The 21,043-nt window shown below is 43.5% G+C and overlaps 1 long non-coding RNA gene across 1 annotated transcript; it reads left to right on the forward strand.

Moving 5' to 3' along the window:
- The first annotated feature begins 3,215 nt into the window (after nucleotides 1-3,215).
- LOC123611403 lies at nucleotides 3,216-8,302 on the forward strand. The gene is made up of 3 exons (XR_006718645.1): nucleotides 3,216-3,403; nucleotides 7,332-7,465; nucleotides 7,807-8,302. It is a non-coding gene; the product is annotated as an uncharacterized LOC123611403 (long non-coding RNA).
- Nucleotides 8,303-21,043: the final 12,741 nt, after the last annotated feature.

Below are 21,043 nucleotides of genomic sequence, written 5' to 3' on the forward strand. Positions count from 1 at the left end.
CCGCAAAATTCACTCTCTTCATGTATATAATTCAGTGTTCATTAATATATTCACAAAGCTATACAAAATCACAACTATTTAATTCCAGAATATTTTAATCACCCCAAAAGAGACCCCATGCTCCAAATAGTGTCACTTCCCATTTGCCATTTCCCAACCCCTGGCAACCACTAATCTACTTTCTGCCTCTATCATTTTGCCTATTCTGGACATTTATACAAGTGAAATCATACAATATGTGGCCTTTTGTGTCCAGTTTCTTTCACTTAGCATAATGTTTTCAGGTTTCATTCATGTTTAGTATTGGAACTTCATTTTTTGATAGCCCAATAATATTCCACTGTATGATATATAGTCAATCCTAATTATTCAGAGTCTACATTTTTTAATGTTTATTCATTTCTTTTGAGAGAGAGAGAACTGCAGAGGGGCAGAGAGAGAGGGAGAGGGAGAGAATCCCAAGCTGTTTCCACACTCAGTGTGGAGCCTGATGTGGGACTCGATCCCATAACCCTGGGATCATGACTAGAGCCAAAATCAAGAGTTGGAGGCTTAACCGACTGAGCCACACAGGCGCACCTCAGATTCTACATTTGCTAATTTGCCTACCCACAAAAATTTATTTGTAACCCCAAAACCATAATTCACAGCATTTTTGTGGTCATTTGTCACATGCAAAGAGTAGCAAAACATTGGAGTCACCCTATGCACATGTTTCCAGCTGCAGTCAAACAAGATGATGCTCAGGCTTCTTGATTCAGTTCTTTTAGTACCAACAAGTGTTCTTTTTTGAGTCTATTTAGTGCCATGTTTTGGGGGGTTTTTTTGTGTGCTTTTTGTTGATGATTTTGCTTTTTTTTCTTCCAAGATTTATTTAAATTCAAGTTAGTTAGCATACAATGTAGTATTGGTTTCAGGAGTAGAATTTAGTGATTCATCACTTACATATAACACCCAGTGCTCATCCCAAGTGCCCTCCTTAATGCCCATCACCCATCTAGCCCATCCCTACACCCACCTTCCCTCCAACAACCCTTAGTTTGTTCTCTACAGTTAAGAGTCTCTTACGGTTTGCCTCCCTGTTTTTATCTTATTTTTTCTTCCCATCCCGCCATGTTCCTCTGTTTTGTTTCTTAAATTCCCCATATGAAAAAAATCATATGGTATTTGTCTTTCTTTGGCTGACTTATTTCTCTCAGCATAATAAACTCTGGTTCCATTCACATTGTCGCAAATGGCAAGATTTCATTCTTTTTGGATGATTTTGCTGTTGAAAATGGTCCCCCAAGATAAATGCTGAAGTATTCCTAAGCACAAGAAGGCTATGTGCTTGATAGAGGATAGAGAAAATGCATTTGTTAGGTTAGCTCTGTTCAGACACGAGCTGTGGTGCTGCTGGTGGTGAGTTCAACGTTAACGAATCTGGTGTCTTTAAACAAATAAGGTGTCTCTAAGCAGAACCGAACATAAAAGAAGATTTGTGAACTGATCAGTTGGCAAAAATATTGTGACCAAAGACTCATGAGAACCTACCTCTGTATTCCCTCTAGATGTAACGGTTCAATGTTGGCTAATTTAACGTTCATGGTGACTTTATCAACTGTATAGCATTTTGTGGTAAAACCCAGTCATCAGCTGATGGATATCAGAGTTGTTCTACTTTTTGCCACCATCATGTAACTATAAATATTTATGTACAGGTTTTATGATATTCTTTCTGATTTTCTGTCTACTTGCTCTGTTACTTACCGAGAGAGAGATGCTGAAGATTCCAGCTGTAATTGTGGATTTGTCTCTCTCATTTCAGTTCAATCAGTTTTACTTCATGCATTTTGAAGCCCTCTGCACATTTAGGATTATTGTAGCCTGGCTTAGTGTTATATAATGTCCCTCTTTACTCCTGATAATATTTCGTGTCTTAACTGGGTGCCAGACACCATGAAGATTACGTGCCGCATTTTGTTATATTCCTTTGAATAGTGTTGGATTTTATTCTGGGGCACACATAAGGTACTAGGAACCATTTGGATCCTTTTGAGCTTTTCTCTCCTGCTCTGTTGAAGTGAGTTCATAGCATTCTTTAGCATATGGCTAATTTAGCTCTACTACTAAGATAATACCATTCTGAGGATTATACTCAGTATTAGAAGGTCTTTCTACTCTGGCTTGCTGAAATATAAGCAATTCCAGCTCTAGTAATTGTTCTGCCACTAGTTTCCAGAAGCTCTGATACATGTGTAGATATATAATCGGCCAAACATTTGAAGGCATTCCTCAAATGCCCTCCAGAGCATTCTCTCCTTTCTCTCTCTCCCTCCTTCCCTCTTCTCCCCTCCCTCTCTCCCTCTCCTTTCTAGTATAACACTCAGAAAATTCTAGCTGCCTTGACTTGCCCCCAATTCTGATCTCTGTCTCCTCAATTCAGTGAGATTGTTGAACTGTATTGGATTCCTCCTTCCTATGTTGCAGCCTAGAAATACCCTGTAGACAATGAGCTGGGACTGCCACAGGGATCACCTCATCTCTTTCCCTTCTATTACAGATCGCAATCCTGCACTGCCTGTTGTACATCTGAGAACTGCTGTTTCATGTATTTTGTTTGGTTTTCTAGTGGTTTAAGGCAGGAGGATAAATCTGGTCCTGGTTCCTCCATATTGACCGAAAGCGAAATTCCTGAAAGCCTCGGGTGCTCTTCTTAAGACAAATCTAATCCTGTTGCTCCTCTTCTGAAAACATTTCAATGACTTCCTTGGCAATCACTTTTTAGAAGAGTTAATAAATGAAGGAGGAATGAGACCTGTGGGTGTCTCTAAAGATAGAGGAAGCTAAAACATGTTCTTTAGAGAGCCAGAAATAGTAATAGAGTCTGACAATTAAAGGTGCTAACTCATAAGTGGGGGGAGGTTGGGGAGTATCACAAAGGTAATGGAGTAAATGATGGTCCAGGATCCTAGTGTCTTGGACAGAGAATCCCTCTGCCAGAGGCCACAGGTATGACTAAAACAATATTCCACTCTGGACATTCCAGCTATACAGCTTCATGTCCCCCCCCCACCCCCGCCCCGACCTATACATCCTTCATTCCATGGAATTTGTCCAAGAATATAGAGCATGTAAATCATTTTTACTATGTTGCCAGGTTCTGGAAGTAGGGTGGGGATTTTCTGAAAGAATTAGAGAAATAAACTGAAAACATCTTCTTTTGCTTCCAAGATTGAAAACTGAGAAGACAGAAAGACAGGCAATACTTTATTGAGATGGACCTAATCAGTTGGTGAAAAGTTGCATGGGTGGATGAGGTCTCAACCTGTCTGCTATGGACTAAAGTGTGCTCCCTCCCTAGATTCATAGTTGAAGCCCTAATCACCACTGTGACTATATTTGGAGAAAGAGCTTTTAGGAGGTAATTAAATTAAATGAAGTCATAAGGGTGCAGTCCTAAACCAATAGGATTGGTGGCTTTATAAGATGCAATAAGATGAGGAAGAAGAGAGAGATGGACCAAGGAAAGGCTATGTGAACACATAGTTAGGTGGTGGCTGTTGGAAGGCCAGGAAGGGAGGTCTCCCTAGAACATGAGAATGCTGACATTCCAGTCTTGGACTTCCTACCTCCAGAACTATGAGAGAATCACTTTCTGTTGTTTAAGCCACCGAGTCTATGATATTTTGTTATGGAAGCCCAAGCTCACTAAGGCACTGTGGAGGAACCATGTAAGTTCAGGATGGGACCACTTGGGAGGGAACTTATCCTTTGCTTCTGGGTGATTCTTGGGCTGACAGAGCCACATAAGCCACAATCAGAGAAGGAGAAGGGCTCTCTGCTCTGATTGCTTTTTGCTAAAACTGTTTACTTGCCAGGGAAGGACCATTGTACTTCTAATGTTTTTGACTTTCACTCTGGGTTCCGGGGAGATCTGGGGCTGCCTTGGGTACCTAGAACGGTACTGGCTACGATAAGAAAGATACTGACATTTACTGAGGATTACTACATAATGTGATGTGCCGGACCATAGAGAGCTCATCTTATGTAATCTTAACAGCAACCTTCATTTTACGATTTTATTTTTAAGTAATCTCTACACCCAATGTGAGGCTCGAACTTACAGCCCTGAGATCAAGAGTCGCATGCTCTACCGACTGAGCCAGCCAGGTGCCCCAACAGCAATCCTCATTTTATAGCTGAGAAAACTGAGGCTCAGAAAGGTTACATGCATGCCCTCAAGTTGGATCTCTGTGCCATAAAATTAAAGAGATTCTCAGATTTTGTGCTGAGAGTGAATGCCAAGTTAGAAGGCTGATCCCAAACTAAGGGAACATACAGAGTGTGACATGTACTTGTACGTGTCATAGTGAATTATGGACAGAAGAATCTTCTTTGGAGAACTTACGTACTGTCACAGTATAAATTTCAAAAAGTTGTACAAATATCGCGTGAACAAATGTCAAATGTTTTATTTAAATCATTAATGAGGAAACTACTAAGACAGTAGAGCTGGTGCAGAGAGCATTGGAATTGGGTACTTACAGGCAATAAAAAAAAAAAGAGGTTGCTAGATTAGATACAAAACTGGTTATAAAACCATAATTTTTAAGGTTATCTTTTCTGCCAGACAGAAATCATTTGTATCTCTACTAGACAAAAAAAAAAAAAAAAAATCTACAAGTTAACATGTAATTTCACAAAGTTTGGGACCATTAAACATTAGTGACAAAAGGAGTCAAATGAAGACACATTTTTCTAGACAATTAAATACTCATTGGTAGGTTCGTGAAGCAATGCCCCCGTATGCCATCAAAAGGCTGTGTGGGTCTTATTTCTACCATAGACTTATTGGTCCTGTTTCCACGTCTGGGTTGATAATTTTTCTTGGTCTTATTTCTAAGTTTGGGTTGATTGTTTTTTTTAAAAAAAAACACATTAGGAAATCTATTGTAAGAGTCAAGCGGTGACAAGGAATGGGTACAGGCTTTATGAGGCTGGTAGCTTATGTAATATTGGGGTCTCTCTTTTTAAGAAGAATGCAATGGGGCGCCTGGGTGGCGCAGTCGGTTAAGCGTCCGACTTCGGCCGGGTCACGATCTCGCGGTCCGTGAGTTTGAGCCCCGCGTCAGGCTCTGGGCTGATGGCTCAGAGCCTGGAGCCTGTTTCCGATTCTGTGTCTCCCTCTCTCTCTGCCCCTCCCCCGTTCATGCTCTGTCTCTCTCTGTCCCAAAAATAAATAAACGTTGAAAAAAAAAATTTTAAAAAAAAAAGAAGAATGCAAAAATATTTTACTTTTTCCAATCTTAAAAATAAATATGAATATGAGGACACATGGTTTACATTTCTCCAGGGCCTAGGGAAGGGCTATGCACAAAAAGTTCCTTGAGGTTTAAGCTACATTAATTTCATAGTAAATTGCCTCTGTCTTTGACCATAGCATTATTTTGTGTAAGAATAATAAAGCAGTTGGTATAACAGGTATGTATCGCCAACCCAAATACCTATGATTTCTTTGTGTTACCTAATACTGTGTATCATGTTAAGATCATTTGGTTCACAATTCCAAGTTATTAACACGGGAAAATCAGTTGAGTAAGTTCTCTACAGCCTTGCAAATTGTCTTTAAAATTTTATATGACTGGGAGCACCTGGGTGGCTCAGTTGGTGGAGCCTCTGACTCATGATTTCAGCTCAGGTCATGATTTCACAGTTCATGAGTTCGAGCCCCACATCAGGTTCTGTGCTGATGGTAGATCCTGCTTGGGATTCTCTTCTTCCCCACCCCCCTCACCCTGCACCTCCCCTCCTCTCAAAATAAATAAATAACTTAAAAAAAATTTTTTTTTATACCAGGAAACACACCCAGGCATTGAATTTTCACTGGCCAAGAAGACACAGAGGGCTAGTATTAAAAAAAAAAGAAGAAGAAAAGAAAAGAATCATTTGTGTTTAGTCCGCGTGTGACAGAAAACTTTCTAAATGAATGTGTGCTCTCGTCAGACTCTCTTCTATCCGCATTCACTACAGAGGCTTCTGCCTTTATCAGCTCAATTCCTTCTAAACTCTAAGATCCGCCTTTACCAGAATAGTTCTTCTACCTTTTGATGGGGACTTGAGGTTGGGGAGTGAGGGGAAGGAAGAGAGAAGGGAGGTTCAAGGAGAGAATGAGAGACAAGTATGTATACATGTACTGAGCACTTACTATGTGCCAGGCATCATCCTAAGGGTTCTGCATGTATTAACCTACCTGAGAGGGCACTACTATTTATATATATTATACTACTTACATTACAAAAGAGGAAACAAAATGATTAAATAACTTTCTCTCAGGTATAGCCAACACCTACATGTATATATCCCAAAGCAAAGTCATGTTCAAAGAAACACAAAAGATTTTGTATTTTTTTCTTTGTAGGGGAGAACCTTGAGTCAAAACCCAGAGTTTGTATCTCCCTTATTAAAATCCATTGGCCTCTCCTAGTGTCTGATTCCCTATGTATTTGGTTGCAAATGACAAAAATCCAACTCAAACTTTCTCAAGCCAAAAGGGTAACTAGAAGTGTCTGCCTTCAGGTATGGTTGGATCTAGCACCTTTAGTGATGCCATCAGAACTGTTTCTCTCTCTACCTCTTGGCTCTATGTTCTTCTCTGTGATGGCTTTCTCTCACCTGCACTTTCTCCCAGACTGCTGTGGGAAATTGCCTCCGGCAGCTCCAGCCTCACACAATGCCTAGAACTAGAAACCTCAGAGTAAGATAGAACCTTCTTTTTCTCTCCCCCCCCCCCCTTCCCTCTCTCTCTCTCTCTTGATGTCTCCACATCACATCACAGGGAAGACCAGTGCCCTGAAGGATTGACACCTCTGACTGGTCACATAAGGGAGGTGGGGAAGGTCTGAGGAGAGTTTAATCCTTCCAGAACCACACGGAGTAGGAGAAGCATAGTGCCCCAAAGGAAAGAAACATACCATTATAAGACAAAGGGGAAACAGCAGTCAGGTAAAATCAACAGACTTCCAATATATCCTGAAAAGCTCTGCTCTCCCTCCCTCTGCTGACCCAGAACTCCCTGTCACTCATGCTATTCAGAAATAATCATCCCACACCCCAACAGCCCTACACCCATCTACCCAGAGCTCTCAATAGATTATATTTCTGCTTTGCTACTCCCCGCTTCCATGGCCTCCTTTTAATTTAGAAGTACATGTCAATCATTTACATTTTAATGTGATTTTTTTTTTTTTTTTTTTTTTTTGCTAATGCACTGTGTCCTGATAACATCTGGTTGTAAAGCCTAAGCACGCAATTAAAGCCTTTATTTCCATCTTAAATTAATTTTTGTATAGGCAACCAGGGAGGAAGGCTCTCCTCTGCGACACGTGAAAAGTCCAGCTGATGTCCATTTTCCCCTGTGCAAGTCATTAGCACACAGAGCCACCAATGTCAAGTCCTTCCACTGACCACACACCAGATCATCAAGGTAGGAAAACAGAATCTGACTGCAGCCTGTACCCCGAGAATTCCTTCCGCAAACAGTCATAGGATTTCTTTTAGTCCTGGGACACATTGGCAGCCACTTCTCAAGGGGATTTACTAGGACTCAGAATGATCTTGCCTTCTCTTGTTACTCAAACCAAAGAGTTGGCCCGATCACATTTCGTGTGATCTCACCATACCTGAGCAGCCCTCTTAAATATTCTTGCACAATTCTCTTTATATTTGCTCTCTCAGTTGGAGCAAAAACACTTTATAACCCCTCAACTTAGTGATTTTTGACCACTTAATGCTTCTTCTTCTTCTTCTTTTTTTTTATCTGCAAAGTAAATCTTTTGCAAGGCCTGCTACAGCAACAAAGGAAGGGAGAATTATACTGGCAGGGTGATGGCACAGCATCCCAGATGCTACAAACAGCGGGAGTAAATGGAACACGACATTTCTTCCCCAGCACTGGGTGGAGGAGGCTATTAGTAAATTGACTAAGAGCTCACACACGCCTGGAGCAGCAGCAGTGAGATCTCCACTGCTGGGCCAACCTTTGGTTTTTAAATACATTCTGCCCACAGGTGGCCCAATGTTTTCTCCAAATTGTTTCTTGTCAACAAATGAGCTCACCCCTCACCCCCTACTTTTCACCCCAAAGCATTGCAAATTCTACCTCTACCCTGTGAGCAAAACAAAAGTGGATTTCCAGTAAAAGCAAATGCATTATATATTCTTTTATTTCTTCCACATTCTCCTGGTTGGATTGGCATTGATTCATGTAGCAAACTTATTCCCTAAGGAAAAGGCTTTACTAATATAGAAATGCTAAACAATACACACATCTCCAGAGTTTATTTTCTTCATTCTGTTGGGGGGACCGGCCCCTGTGGGCCCGTAATCAATAGGAACTTGCTATTTCCTTGCTGTAAAACACTTGGCTGTAAAAGATTGCCTTCCCTTCCTGTCTTCCCTAGGGCAATGTTTCTCTGCCAACCAATTCCATTGTGGCTGAGGTCCCAAAGACAGCTTAGGTTGTGTTTCCAGGAAAATTCAGGCATGTTCAGGTACCTCTGAAACACTGTGGACAAATAACAGAAGCCCACTTCCAGATCTGGTTTTTCACAAAGGTCCAAGAAGCTTACTGAAGGAAACTCTTAAAGAAGGAGAATAGAACTGGCGTGTGCTAATGTGAGTGCAGGCGTGATTAGGAGTGAAGAACTCACCTTGCCCTCTGGACTGGCCTTCCTGCTGTCCTCCCTCTTAGTTTTTCCCTGTACCCCTTCTCCTTCAGGTCTCTGGCTAGAGCTGGGGATGTTGAAACACAAAAACAAAGGAGAGGTGTTTCACTAAAACCTCTGGAGGAATTTGGGAGACGAAAGGCATATTCCCTTGTGGCCCATGTTTCAGGGTGTAACACAAATAGACAAAAGTGTATTTTCCCCATTTCATGGAGGGCAATCTGGAAGCCCAATATTGTCAACCAGAGCAGCAAAGGGCCAGAGCCACCTGGCACAGCCCATGAAGAAAGCTAGAAGGATGTCACAGGGAACAAGCTCACAACATGGAGGCAGGTTACGATCATGCCTCACTGAGGCTGCCATGATCCTGCACTATTTGGTAATAATTTCAGGAGGGAAAGGGGACGGGAAGGATGTGTAGCTAGAGTTGCTGTAATTCTGTGATTAGTGGCTGAGTCAGTACAAAACTAACTTTATTAGTATTTCTGTGACTATTTTCCCCCAGGTTTCTTGTAGGGAATTATGAGATTCACAGTTATGGTAAAAATGCATTTGCTCAACTGTCTGTGCTCTCCCCCCCTCAATATAATTTTGATTCTAAGTTACTCCGTTTTCTAGTTCCTAAATAAGCTGACATTTACAATCAATCTGGTTTTTCTTTAGTCCTGTAATGTACACCATTTCCAAGAGGTCCCTGGAGGTGTGGAAAGTCGAGGCAGGTCTAGAGATTACAATATTGGTTTCAAATAACAAGTACACTTCCAGCAGGAAAAAGAGAGCAGGCCAAATCTTCAGTCAGACTTCTACTGGGTGTCCCTTTTTTAAGACTGCAATTTGGACGCCTGCAATTATTTGCATTTTTGTTACTAATTGCTCCTGCCATTGGTGCAACCAACCACTTTTGGGTGCAATTACCCCCTTGTGGGAGCAATTACATAGGAAAACAGTTCTGCACGTGCAGCTAATTGTGACAAAACAAAAGGAGGCTGGGGAGGACAATTTGGCTCATCAAGTTGTAACTCCAACCTCAAACACGTGCCAGCAACAAAAAGGCGGAACAGAAGGACAGGGTAGTAACACCTACTCGGGGCTGTAGGCTGGAGCAGTCCTTCCTCTGTTTACCATATTTGTAGAAGATTAGATTGTGGACTTATTTAATTAGAAAAGAACAACTCATTTTGGCTACTCATTGGCCTAATGCTGAAGTGGGTTCTAGATACCAAATCAGGCTGGAGTCCTGTAATCACCCAGACTCTGAGAGAATGCCAGATTCTAACGAAATTCATTTTTTTTTTTTTTAAAACAAAGAACACTGACACGTCCATCCCATTGAATTATAACATACACATGGGTCTCCCTCCCCTGTCTCTCCTAAACATGCCAACATAACGGTTTCAGCCTTAGGATGGGGAATGATGGTTTAGTGAGCTGACACATGAGGTCTGATGTCTGATTGCCACAGGCAGCGGCCCAAGTTGGCACAAATATTAAGGATTTTACACAAACAAGATCTTAGGGTTTCCAGGCAGCCCACGCAACGGACAATCATCATATTGTATCTCATTGCCTGACTCAAATCGGGGAATGATTCATTTCATAAGAAATGAAAAAAGGCTGCGCATCGAGGTCCACCGGCAACCTGCCTCTACTTCAGTCAAATTCACGCACACGCGCGCATGCGCGCACACCCTACCGCCCCCTTAGCTATTTTCTCAGGGGAAGCAGTTAAGCGCAGAGGGTCTGGAGTCTGACTGCCTCATTTCATCCTCTGCAAAATGAAGCCCACAGTAGCCCTGCCTCACAGCATGGTGACATTGACTAAAAGAGCCAATAAATGGAAACAGCGCCCAACATGCCATATGTGCTATTTGTATCATCACTGACGATATTTCACTGCAAATATTTATTTCTAAATCGGTCTCCTCTCTGAATTGGTAAGAAAAATTACCCCAAACTTCAGATGACCCTAGAGGCTTTGGAGTCATCCTCCAGCATCATTTCACACGCAGGCCTAAGGGGATATTAACTTCATTTGACTTGCTACTTTCTATCGATTAGAGGCCAGATTCCGGAAAAGTTAGATGTTAATTTGTAGAGGATTGATACAGTGCAAATGATTTTTAGCCAGTAAAGAGGCAAACCGTTTCTCTTAAATCAAAAAATAAACACAAAGGTTAAGGTTTTTAGGTTCCTGTAGGACGTGAACGAGTTTTATTCTGAACTTTGCGATTCCTTTCGTTGACTAAATTTATGTTTTCCCATCTTCTTTTAAACCAGTTTTGCCATTTTGCTGATCCCCTTACTAACGAATTAAATAAATCTTTGAGGGGCACCTGCGTGGCTCAGTCGTTAAGCGTCTGACTTCGGCTCAGGTCATGATCTCACGGTTTGTGGGTTCGAGGCCCGCGTTGGGCTCTGTGCTGACAGCTCAGAGCCTGGAGCCTGCTTCGGATTCTGTGTCTCCCTCTCTCTCTGCCCCTCACTTGCTCTCAATCTGTCTCTCTTTCTCAAAAATAAAGATTTTAAATTTTTTTAAATAAATAAATAAATCTTTGACACAGACTCACTGTATATTTTTCTGAGATCATGTTTTTACCTTTTAAAAAAGAATTTTTAATTTTTTTTTTTTTTTTTTTTTTTGCCAGAATCCAGGAACTCTTTGCAGACGGGATTCTATCTCAGTGACCTCCATGCCCCAGTTCTATGTTTCTCCCTCTAATGTGCGTCTGAATCAGCTGAGGATTCAGTGGGTCTGTGGAAGAGCCTGAAATGTGGAATTTCTAGCAGATGCTGCTGGCCTCAGGCCTGAGCACAATGCCTGAACTTGGAAAATGCAGATGCTTGGAAAACGTTTGTGTGTAAGCATCCACCTGTGGGGGCGATGCCATGCCTTACTCCTCGGGCCACCTGCCTCAACAGCTGTCCTTTAGTTTCACAACTTAAACACGGTAACACAGAGGATCTTATGTGCATGGGGCACAATTAGTAAAGCTTGCTTATCACAGGGACCCGGTTAGAAGAGAGGGTAATGAGAGTGTGAGGAGAGATGGCAGAGGGTTCACCATTAACAGGAGAACACAATCGGTTAGGATGTTAAGACTAAGCCACCTGTGATGGTAAGGGACCTTCCTGCCCCTGCAGATGCCCCATCGCAGGACTCTCAGTGAGGGAGCGACATCAGCAGCATCGCCCCCACCTCATTCCCCAAAGCCAAGTGGATCCCCTCTTAGGCTTCAGAGAAGTGAACCATGGCTGGCCTCACAAACACCGTGGGGCCTCTGCACCAAGGCAGTGGACTTAGTGTCCCACTCCTGTTGTCTTGGCGCACCCCATCTTCACATGTCTCCATGTATATACAATTAACGTCAGTAACCTCTCCACTATTAGAAAAAATAATAATAATCAGGAGCTTGCGTATGAATCTAGGAGGCATTATGAGTGTCTACCACAGTGATTCTCCACTCTGGCAGCCCATTAGAACTGGAAGCTTGAGGGGCACCTGGGTGGCTCAGTCCATTAAGCGTCCGACTTTGGCTCAGGTCATGATCTCACGGCTGGCGGATTCGAGCCCCCGCTGGGCTCTGTGCTGACAGCTCAGAGCCTGGAGCCTGCTTCGGATTCTGTGTCTCTCCCTCTCTGTCCCTCCCATGCTTGCTCTTTCTCTCTCTCTCTCAAAAATAAACACTAAAAAGAAATTAAAAGAACTGGGAGCTTGAGTGAAAACGTATGCCCAGTGTCACCTCCAGAGAGTGTGCTGTAATCAGTCCGGGAGGGGACCTGAGTATCGCACGAGGTCTTTAGGGAAAATGGCCACATCAGCTGCACCGTCCAAAGAAACTGGGACGTTGTTGCTTATCAATTCCTTCCCTCAGGCCAGCAACACATTAGGTTGAAGTGTCTCTAGCCATCTTAGGAGAATTGCAAATTTTCAAAGAAAGTAGCTTTAATTCTTTGTAGTTTATAATGTGACTGTGTTAAAGCTGCTTTTGAGGGAAAAGTACTGGATTCTAGAAAAGTTCCAGTGTGGACAACACGTGAGGCCTGGCCATGAGGGGCGCCTTCCCCAGGCACCTGAAAATATGGGGAATAATGTCTCAACTGAGGCTGAAACTAATAAAATCCACATATAATGGATATGATTAAGCAGCCATGAAATTGTAAGCATGTGATTATGAAGTTTTCTTTGGTATCGTTGGTAAAATACTTATTGAAAAAATAAAATATTTCCAAAATAAAAGAAGTTACTTTGAATTTTTTTTTTTCAACGTTTATTTATTTTTGGGACAGAAAGAGACAGAGCATGAACAGGGGAGGGGCAGAGAGAGAGGGAGACACAGAATCGGAAACAGGCTCCAGGCTCTGAGCCATCAGCCCAGAGCCCGACGCGGGGCTCGAACTCACGGACCGCGAGATCGTGACCTGGCTGAAGTCGGACGCTTAACCGACTGCGCCACCCAGGCGCCCCAGAAGTTACTTTGAAAAGAGTGATATGAGGTAAGAACACAAAGTCTCTCATTTCTATGCCCTCTCTCACTCCCCATCCCTGCTTCTTGTCCTTCACCAGGAGCCACACTGCTGGCCCGGAAAGGAATGAAGGAGTATTCAACCTGAAAGTTGGTCCGAGTTAGTACCTCTGTTAATGAGGAAGATGCTTTTGGATAACACCCATTCTTATTCCGAGAAATAGAACTAATGCTATGGAAAGTGTCATTAAGTACCAACAAAAATAATGTCAAATATACGTAGCTATTTGGAAAGGTTGGAGAAAAAAAAGGAGGAGAAGAACAGAAGAAGAGCTAAAATACAGAAGACAAATGTAAACAAGCAGGGACAAATGGTGGCTTGGTACTGTGTGCCAGGTACTGTAGATGTATTATTTTAAACAATTCTCAAATGAGCCCAACGAGGTGGGGGTCATTACTGACATCTCTCGAACAAGGTCTCTTTTCTGTAGCGGCAGCTGAATCAAGATCTTTCCCCACTCAGGCAATTTAGAGCATTTCCAGTTTTGGTGTCAGGAAGAGGAGGGCACACTGGGTGCCCGAATGCTGGATGTTCCTGGGGAAGGAGAGGACCAGGGGTACATCATGGAAGTGGAGACCCAAGAAGCAAGGAAGCTGGGCCCTGAGTGAGCGCAGGAAAAACCGACGAAAGGCCAGGGACACCCACACTGTGTGACGAAGCAAGAAACAAACATTTACTCACTCATTCACTTATTCATTCATTCATCCATTCAGAAACCACTTACAGAGATTGGCTGTGTGCCAGGCACTATTCTAAAGGCTTTGTAAATATTAGCTCGTTTAATACGACATGGCCCTCATTCTACAGATGAGGAAACTGTCACCCGAACAAGTGTGAAGCTACTGATTAGGAGTTTTACTTATGGCGGCAGTGAGGTAACCCTAATGAATGTAGAGTCACTATGTAGATATTTTCTATTCAGACTTAAAGGACTAACTTTGTCAAGAAGTTGACAAAGCCCAGAATAGTGACTTAAAAACATTAGAAGTGAGGTCCAAAAGACATCTCCCATTCTGCTGCGTCTCAGCTCAGAACATTTATGACAAGGATGAGTTCATTCAGATGTGTGGAGGAGTATCACACGTGGACTGCTAATGATCTTTTTGAAGGTATCTACGTAGCTTTATTTATGAAATCTCTTGTAAAAGTCGCCGTCTTTTCAGCAAAACGAATAAGTTGATCACTGGGATTCTGGTGCCTGCGTGTTCTCATCTGTCGGATGGAAGCCAGGGACTGATGAGCTTGGAAGAGTACCTTCCAGAATCAACATTAAGTGTCAACATTCAACTTTCCGCCTGGAGGCCGTCTCAACACAGGAACTTTAATTTAAACTGAGAGCAATTGCTTTTCATAAACAGCTCACAGACTCATGGCCGAATCCGAGCCTCTGATCCCGGCCTCAGCTCAGAGCATGGAGAAGACGTGAAGGGTCTGTGTAGGAACGGGAGCGTAGGTACTGATTCCCCCTAAGGTAAAAAGATTGTAAACTACACTTTAAGTTGGCTGTTGTTGTTTAAAGATCACACGTGCTGTATGATTTTACAATAAATACAGAGAAATAACACAGTGAATAAATAAGTGAGCCATTTTCCTTGGCTGCAAGGCTGCAGCACCGCTGTCTCCTATTTCTAAGAGAAAACGTATCAGATCAACCGAGACCGTTTGACTTCCTCTCCCTTCCATCATTTCCTGATGCCTTTTGTTCTCTGCCCTTTTATTCCTCCTCATTAGAGCCTCTGGCTCTCTAATTTTGCAGTTCCATCATTTGACACTGAGTTCACCTTTCCTTTTGACAGGACCCGCTGCTTTCTATTTTCCCTTCCCACTCTGCAAAGATAAAATCTCATTTCTCAATGAAAACCGAGACTCAGATACAAAGTATACTCAGGAATTGGCTGAACTGGCAAAGAAAAAAAGAAAATTATTGAATGAGCCAGATAGGTGACCCTAGCCCAAACCCAGCTTTAAATCTGGCATAACTATTATCCTTTTTCAAATGCAAAACGGAACCAAAATCACTACTTTGTGAAGGTTTTGTGAAACTTAATCGAGCACTGCGGTGGGGCGGGTGAATGGTGATATCTACAATGAGAATCGATGTGAACAAACTGCGCAGTCACCAGATTGAACCTAAACCAAACTGGAACAGACTTGGGTGCAGCTAGAATCTCAGACCCAAGCATAACATTTTAAGGTTCTGCTCCATGTAGGGCTAAAGCAGCAACTACTAGGAATTTTATTAAGTACACTTAGTAGACTCTGAAAATAAACAGCTTTGAGAATTTGGTTTTACCCTTCCGATTAGTGGGCTCTTACTTAGGCTTCAAGCTAAAGTTGGTTGGGTACCCAATCTTCCAATATTCCTCTCCCTCCTCCCCCTCCCCTTCCCTTCTTCTCCCTCTCCCTCTCTATCCCCCTACTCTTTCCCTCAGTCCTTGCCCCTTCCTCTTTGCCTCTCTTCCTCCCAGGTCCTCTCCCTCTCCCCTCTTCGTCTTTTTGACTTCGACTAGGGGATGTGTGCGGCAGGGATGACCTCCAAGTCTTGGCCTTCTTACAGTTACTTCCTTAAGGGAACCAATCCATTTTCATGAATCCAGCTCCTTATCCCTATGATTTCTATCCTTTCCCCGAAATTCCAGGTCTACAGGACACAGTCACATGGATGTTGTTGTAGCTTGTCCCCAAGAAAGTTGCATCACATCCTTCCCTTGTTGAAAGGCACAGCCTGTTCCTTCACCCCCTTGAATCTGAGGGGCCTGTGACTGTTTTGACTAAGAGAACAGAGCGGATGGAGTGCTGTGAAACTTCTCCGGGTAGGTTTTAAGAAGCCTTACAACTTCTGCCCGAGTCTCCTGGAACTAGTGTTCCTGGAGAAGCCAACCACTGTGAAAGTATCCAACTACCCTAAGATCACCATACTGCAAGGAAGCCCATGCCTGCAACAAGGAGAAGCCGTATGGAGAGAGTGATGCCCGACGAGCCCCCAGCCGGCCCAGACATCACAGCCCAAGCACCAGACACATGAATTAAGAAGCCATAACTTCAGCCTTAGCTGCCATCTGACTGCAATCCAGGTGAGAACTACCAGGTGAGCTTATCAAAACCATAGATCTGAGGTGTCTGGGTGGCTCAGTCGGCTAAGCATCTGACTCCTAATTTTGCCTCGGGTCCTGATCTCATGGTTAGTGAGTTCAAGCCCTGCATCAGGCTCTATGCGGAGCCTGCTTGGGATCCTCTCTTTTCCTCTCTCTCTGCCCCTTACCTGCTTTCACACATGAAAGTGCTCTGTCTCTCCTTCTCAAAATAAATAAATTAATTTTAAAAACCCCACCCAGAATGGTGAGAGATACTAATAAGTGGTTGCTTTAAGCCCCCAAATCTCAAGGTGGTTTGTCATGCAGTAATAAATAACTGGAAGAGATGTCTAACTTCTATTCAATTGCTGATTCATTCATTTAACAATTGTTGGTTGAACACTTCCTATATGAGCAGCAACTTGCTAGATACTAGGAATGGCAATGGATAAGACAGATCCAATTCTTGCTCCCATGGGCTGATACTCTTTTGGAAAGAAAGATATTGGACAAAAATTGATCCACCACTTCAAACTTCTAACACCTCCTTCCCTGCTTCATGCTCAGCTAGTAACTTTTCACATGTTTCATTGAGATACTAGAACTAATCAGGGAGGAACTGCTTCACCAACCTAGGACATAGACTTTAATCTGGCAGCATCTATGTAGAAATCTCCACCCACCTTCTCTCAGTCTCTAAATGAAATGTCCCCAGAGGCCACCCCCATCCACTTGAGGTCTGGATCCCATTTCCTTCACAATGACTTCTCCATCACTTCAATCAGAAATCAAACAAGCTCCAGATGATCTCAACCAGGCCCTTGACTTGAAATACCATCTTTAGGTTGAGGACCAGGAATCCATATCTCCAGCCTTGATCCCCACTAAGAACCACAAACTGGTATCTGGCCCCCCAACTTAGATATACACTTACATATATTTTTTAATGTTTATTTATTTACTTAGAGAGAGAAAGAGAGAGAGAGGAGAGAGAGAGAGAGAGAGAAAGAGAGAGAGAGATTGAGAATCCTAAGTAGGCTCAGTGCTATCAGCGCAGATCCCGACATGGGGGTCAATCCCATGAACTGTGAGATCATGACATGAGCCGAAATCAAGAGTCAGATGCTCAACCAACTGAGTCCATCCAGGCGCCCTTAAACTTACGTACCTTAATAGGCGTCTCCAACTTGACATGACTCAAACAGAACTCTGGAGGCATCACCTGCTGCCCACCCTCTCTCACATTCTTTTCTGTCCCAATAAATGTCTTCTTCATAATTCCCTTCTGAGATACACAAGTTATCCTTGATTCTTTTCTTTGTCTCCCCCACATCCAATCCAGCAAGCAGCCCTGTTGCCCCTAATTCCAAGACGCACCCTGAATCCACTCACTCTTTTTCAGCTTTGGCATATCTACCCTGGCGCAAGCCACCATCCTCCCTCTCTAGATTGCTCAAGTTATAGCCTCCTGATTTCCACTCTTGTCCTTCTACCATCCACTTTCCTTACACCATCTGGACTATCTTTTAGAAACATGAATTATATCATGAGACGACTCCTGTTTAATAGCTTCCTCATGGCTTCCATTGCATTTAGAAAGCTAACATCTTTGTCTCCTTTTTTGTTTTTTTTTTTTTAATTCTGTGCCCCTGTTTCCATGATCCGGCCTCTCACGCTTCATTTCACATGACTCTTGCCCTCATCTACCGCGTTCCAGTGATGAGATCTTCCACTCTTGCCACAAGGCGGGCTCATTCCCACTTCAGGGCCTTCGCACCAGCCATCCACCCTGGTCTTGCTTGGTTGACTCTTGCTATTCAGCCTTTGGCTCCAGTGTCTCCTTCTCAGACTTCCCCACCTAGTATGACGCCACTCTATTTTAATTCCTCACATAATACTGCTCACTCTCTGACCTGGTTCCTATTCCTGTACTTTTTACCTTTTCTGTGTTCCATCACCCTGCACCTAGAAAGTAAGCTTCACGTGTGTAAGGGTTTTGTCCTGTTGACTGCAGCCTCCTCAGCAGCCAGAACAGTGCCTGGCCCACAGTAGGTGCTCAGTAAATATTTATTGGCTGGCAGATTGAAACAGTCACTAATATGATGAGAATTATGAAGAAGAGTGCCAGGTGCTATGGGAGCAGATAATGAGCGGACTACCCTCCTTCAGGGGTATCAGGATCCATTTCCTTGAGATAGCAGTTCAAGCAAAGACCAAAGGATTAAAAAGAGAAAGTCAGAAAAGCTGGGCGTGGGGAGGTATGCAGAAAAACCCTGAGGACAGGAAATTTCTGGTTCTCAGGGAAAGAGGTTAAGCAGGTCAGGTCAGGGCCAGACCTTGTGGAAAGAGCAGGCCCTGAGAAGGGCCGTGGTGCCTTCAGGTCTCTCACTTTCATCTTGCCTACACCTTGCTCCCCTTTTTGCCATTTTGAAATCTTCATGAACATGCCTTTCTCAGGGACTCCCTGAGACTCCCATTTTCCCCACAGGGTTGTGAAACCCTGGGGTCACCTCTATTTCCTCTCATTGGGAATATTATCCAATGGATCACCCCTCTCAAATCTCTCATCTGCTCTATGGTCCCCATTCTCACCATCCATGTGGCAGAGAGGAGCCCCTTTTTCACATGGAGACCCTCGGGCCTCTATCTTAGGCCCTCTGACAGCATTTTAGAGACCCACTGACTCTCACTTGCCCCAACCCTTCACCACACACACACACACACACACACACACACACACAAATCCTACCAGCCTGTGGCCCCCACACTTAATCTTCCAGGGCAGTGACCTTCATCACAGCAGTTCTCCAACCGAAGACTTGACTCCTTGGTTCCAACAACATCGGCTCTCAACTCCATCACCAGGCTCCATGCCTCCCATTCCAGCTGATTTCCCAGCACCTCTTCTGAAAGATACTGCTCCATAAGGCAATGAACACACCAAAATCCTTCTCCGCCCCCACACTTTCACACGTGCCCCAGAATTACCTCCTCTCTCCTCTCAACACCCTGAATCCTCCTCCTTCATAAACACCTGCCCATCACTCAGGATGTGGCCATGGCTAAAAGTTCAGAGTCTAGAACCAGATGGCACTGCTCCGCCCTCACTGGCAGTGGGTCCATTATCCACTTCACCTCTTCGTGCCTTGTTCTCCTCATCTGCAAAATGAGAGCAAAAAGAGTACCCAAGTCAGAGGGTTCTTGTGAGGATTACAGGAGTTTACATATGTGAAGTACTTAGGACAGTGTCTGGTATACTGAAAGCACTAAAAAGTGTTTACTATTGTTGTTTTTGTTGTTTTCAATCTATCATTTCTGTTCTAAACTCATAAATCATGCAGGGTAGTCCATATCACACACTTAGAGCCTACTTCTATTCCCAATTGTATTTCTCCCTATTGTTTCCCAAGACCCCCCAATGGGATTCTCATTTCCTTGAAGACAGAGAATCAACAAAGGTTGTGTTCTCTGCTGGCAGCCTCAGATGAGCCAGACAGGGTCCTGGCCTGTAACCATCCTTCAGCACCATGGAGTATAGAAGTACTGGTAACAACGAGGCCCAGGGTGGGATGTTGGGCAAGGGCTATGGAAGCACCAAGGAGGAGCTTTCTGGAAGCAAGGCTTCCCGAGCTGTAGGCTGAAAGAAAAATGAGAATCAGGTGTATAAAGTAGGGGATGGAGGAGACTGTAACAATTCACCCTGACCCACACAAGCTGAGCTATTCTTCCTAAAGTGGCATTCAACAGAAGCACTAGCTCAACATCCAAATAGCACTGGAAAGGATTTTAAAACTCTCCTGAAGTTTTTAAAATGAGTCTAACGCAAGATACACTCCATGAATCAGAACAAATTATCCTAAAATCCCTCCTGAGCTACCCTTACCCGTCTCCACAGCAGCCACTCGGAAACCCCTCCTGGCTGCTTTCCCTATCTGTTCTCAAACTCTCCGCCCTGATCTCCTCCAGCCTCACCACTTCCCTTCCACCTGCCCTTCCCACTTCTGCTCAGCTCTTCATTGAATAGGATGAGTTTTGCTTCTGTAGGCCTCCTTCAATTCATGTTTTGTTCTCAGCAGCAACACAAAGCCAGGCTCCAAGGCCTCATTTGAAAAGAGGGGGAGGCTGCAAATATTTATTATCCTATACTTTTTCTTTAGCCCCGTCACAAATTCCCCCTAGTGAAAGCTTCATGAATGTGCCTCTGAAGACAGGAAGGACATCACACCATCCAGACCACCCTCCACCCACCCCAGCGTTCCACCCCAACACTTCTCTCCGATCAGGTCGAGCCAGATTCCCCTCTGACATCAGTGAGTGTGTGTGTGTGTGTGTGGGGGGGGGGGGGTTGGATTCGAGGCTGTCTCTGAGGACTGGGCCCTAACAGAGAGTTTCTTCTAGAACAATGACTCTGAACTGCACTGTAAGAAATACATTTTACACTGCAGCCAAATGTGCACTGTGCACACACACACACACACACACACAACTGGAATAAAAGTTTAGTAAAAGATGACTTAACCTTCACTTTCTATTATATTCTATATATGTCATTTAAAAATGTGAATAATCATTATCTTTTAGGGATATATACCAAAGTATTTACAGATAAGATGATAGAAGTTTTGGAACTGGCTTCAAAATAAATGAGACAGATGAAATGTAGATGAAACGAGACTATGAGGTGGTGACTGTTGAAACTGGGCAAGAGGCATATGGCAGGACATGATACTATTCTTCCTA

The sequence above is a fragment of the Leopardus geoffroyi genome, chromosome C2 (assembly GCF_018350155.1).
Source record: "Leopardus geoffroyi isolate Oge1 chromosome C2, O.geoffroyi_Oge1_pat1.0, whole genome shotgun sequence".
NCBI lineage: Eukaryota > Metazoa > Chordata > Mammalia > Carnivora > Felidae > Leopardus > Leopardus geoffroyi.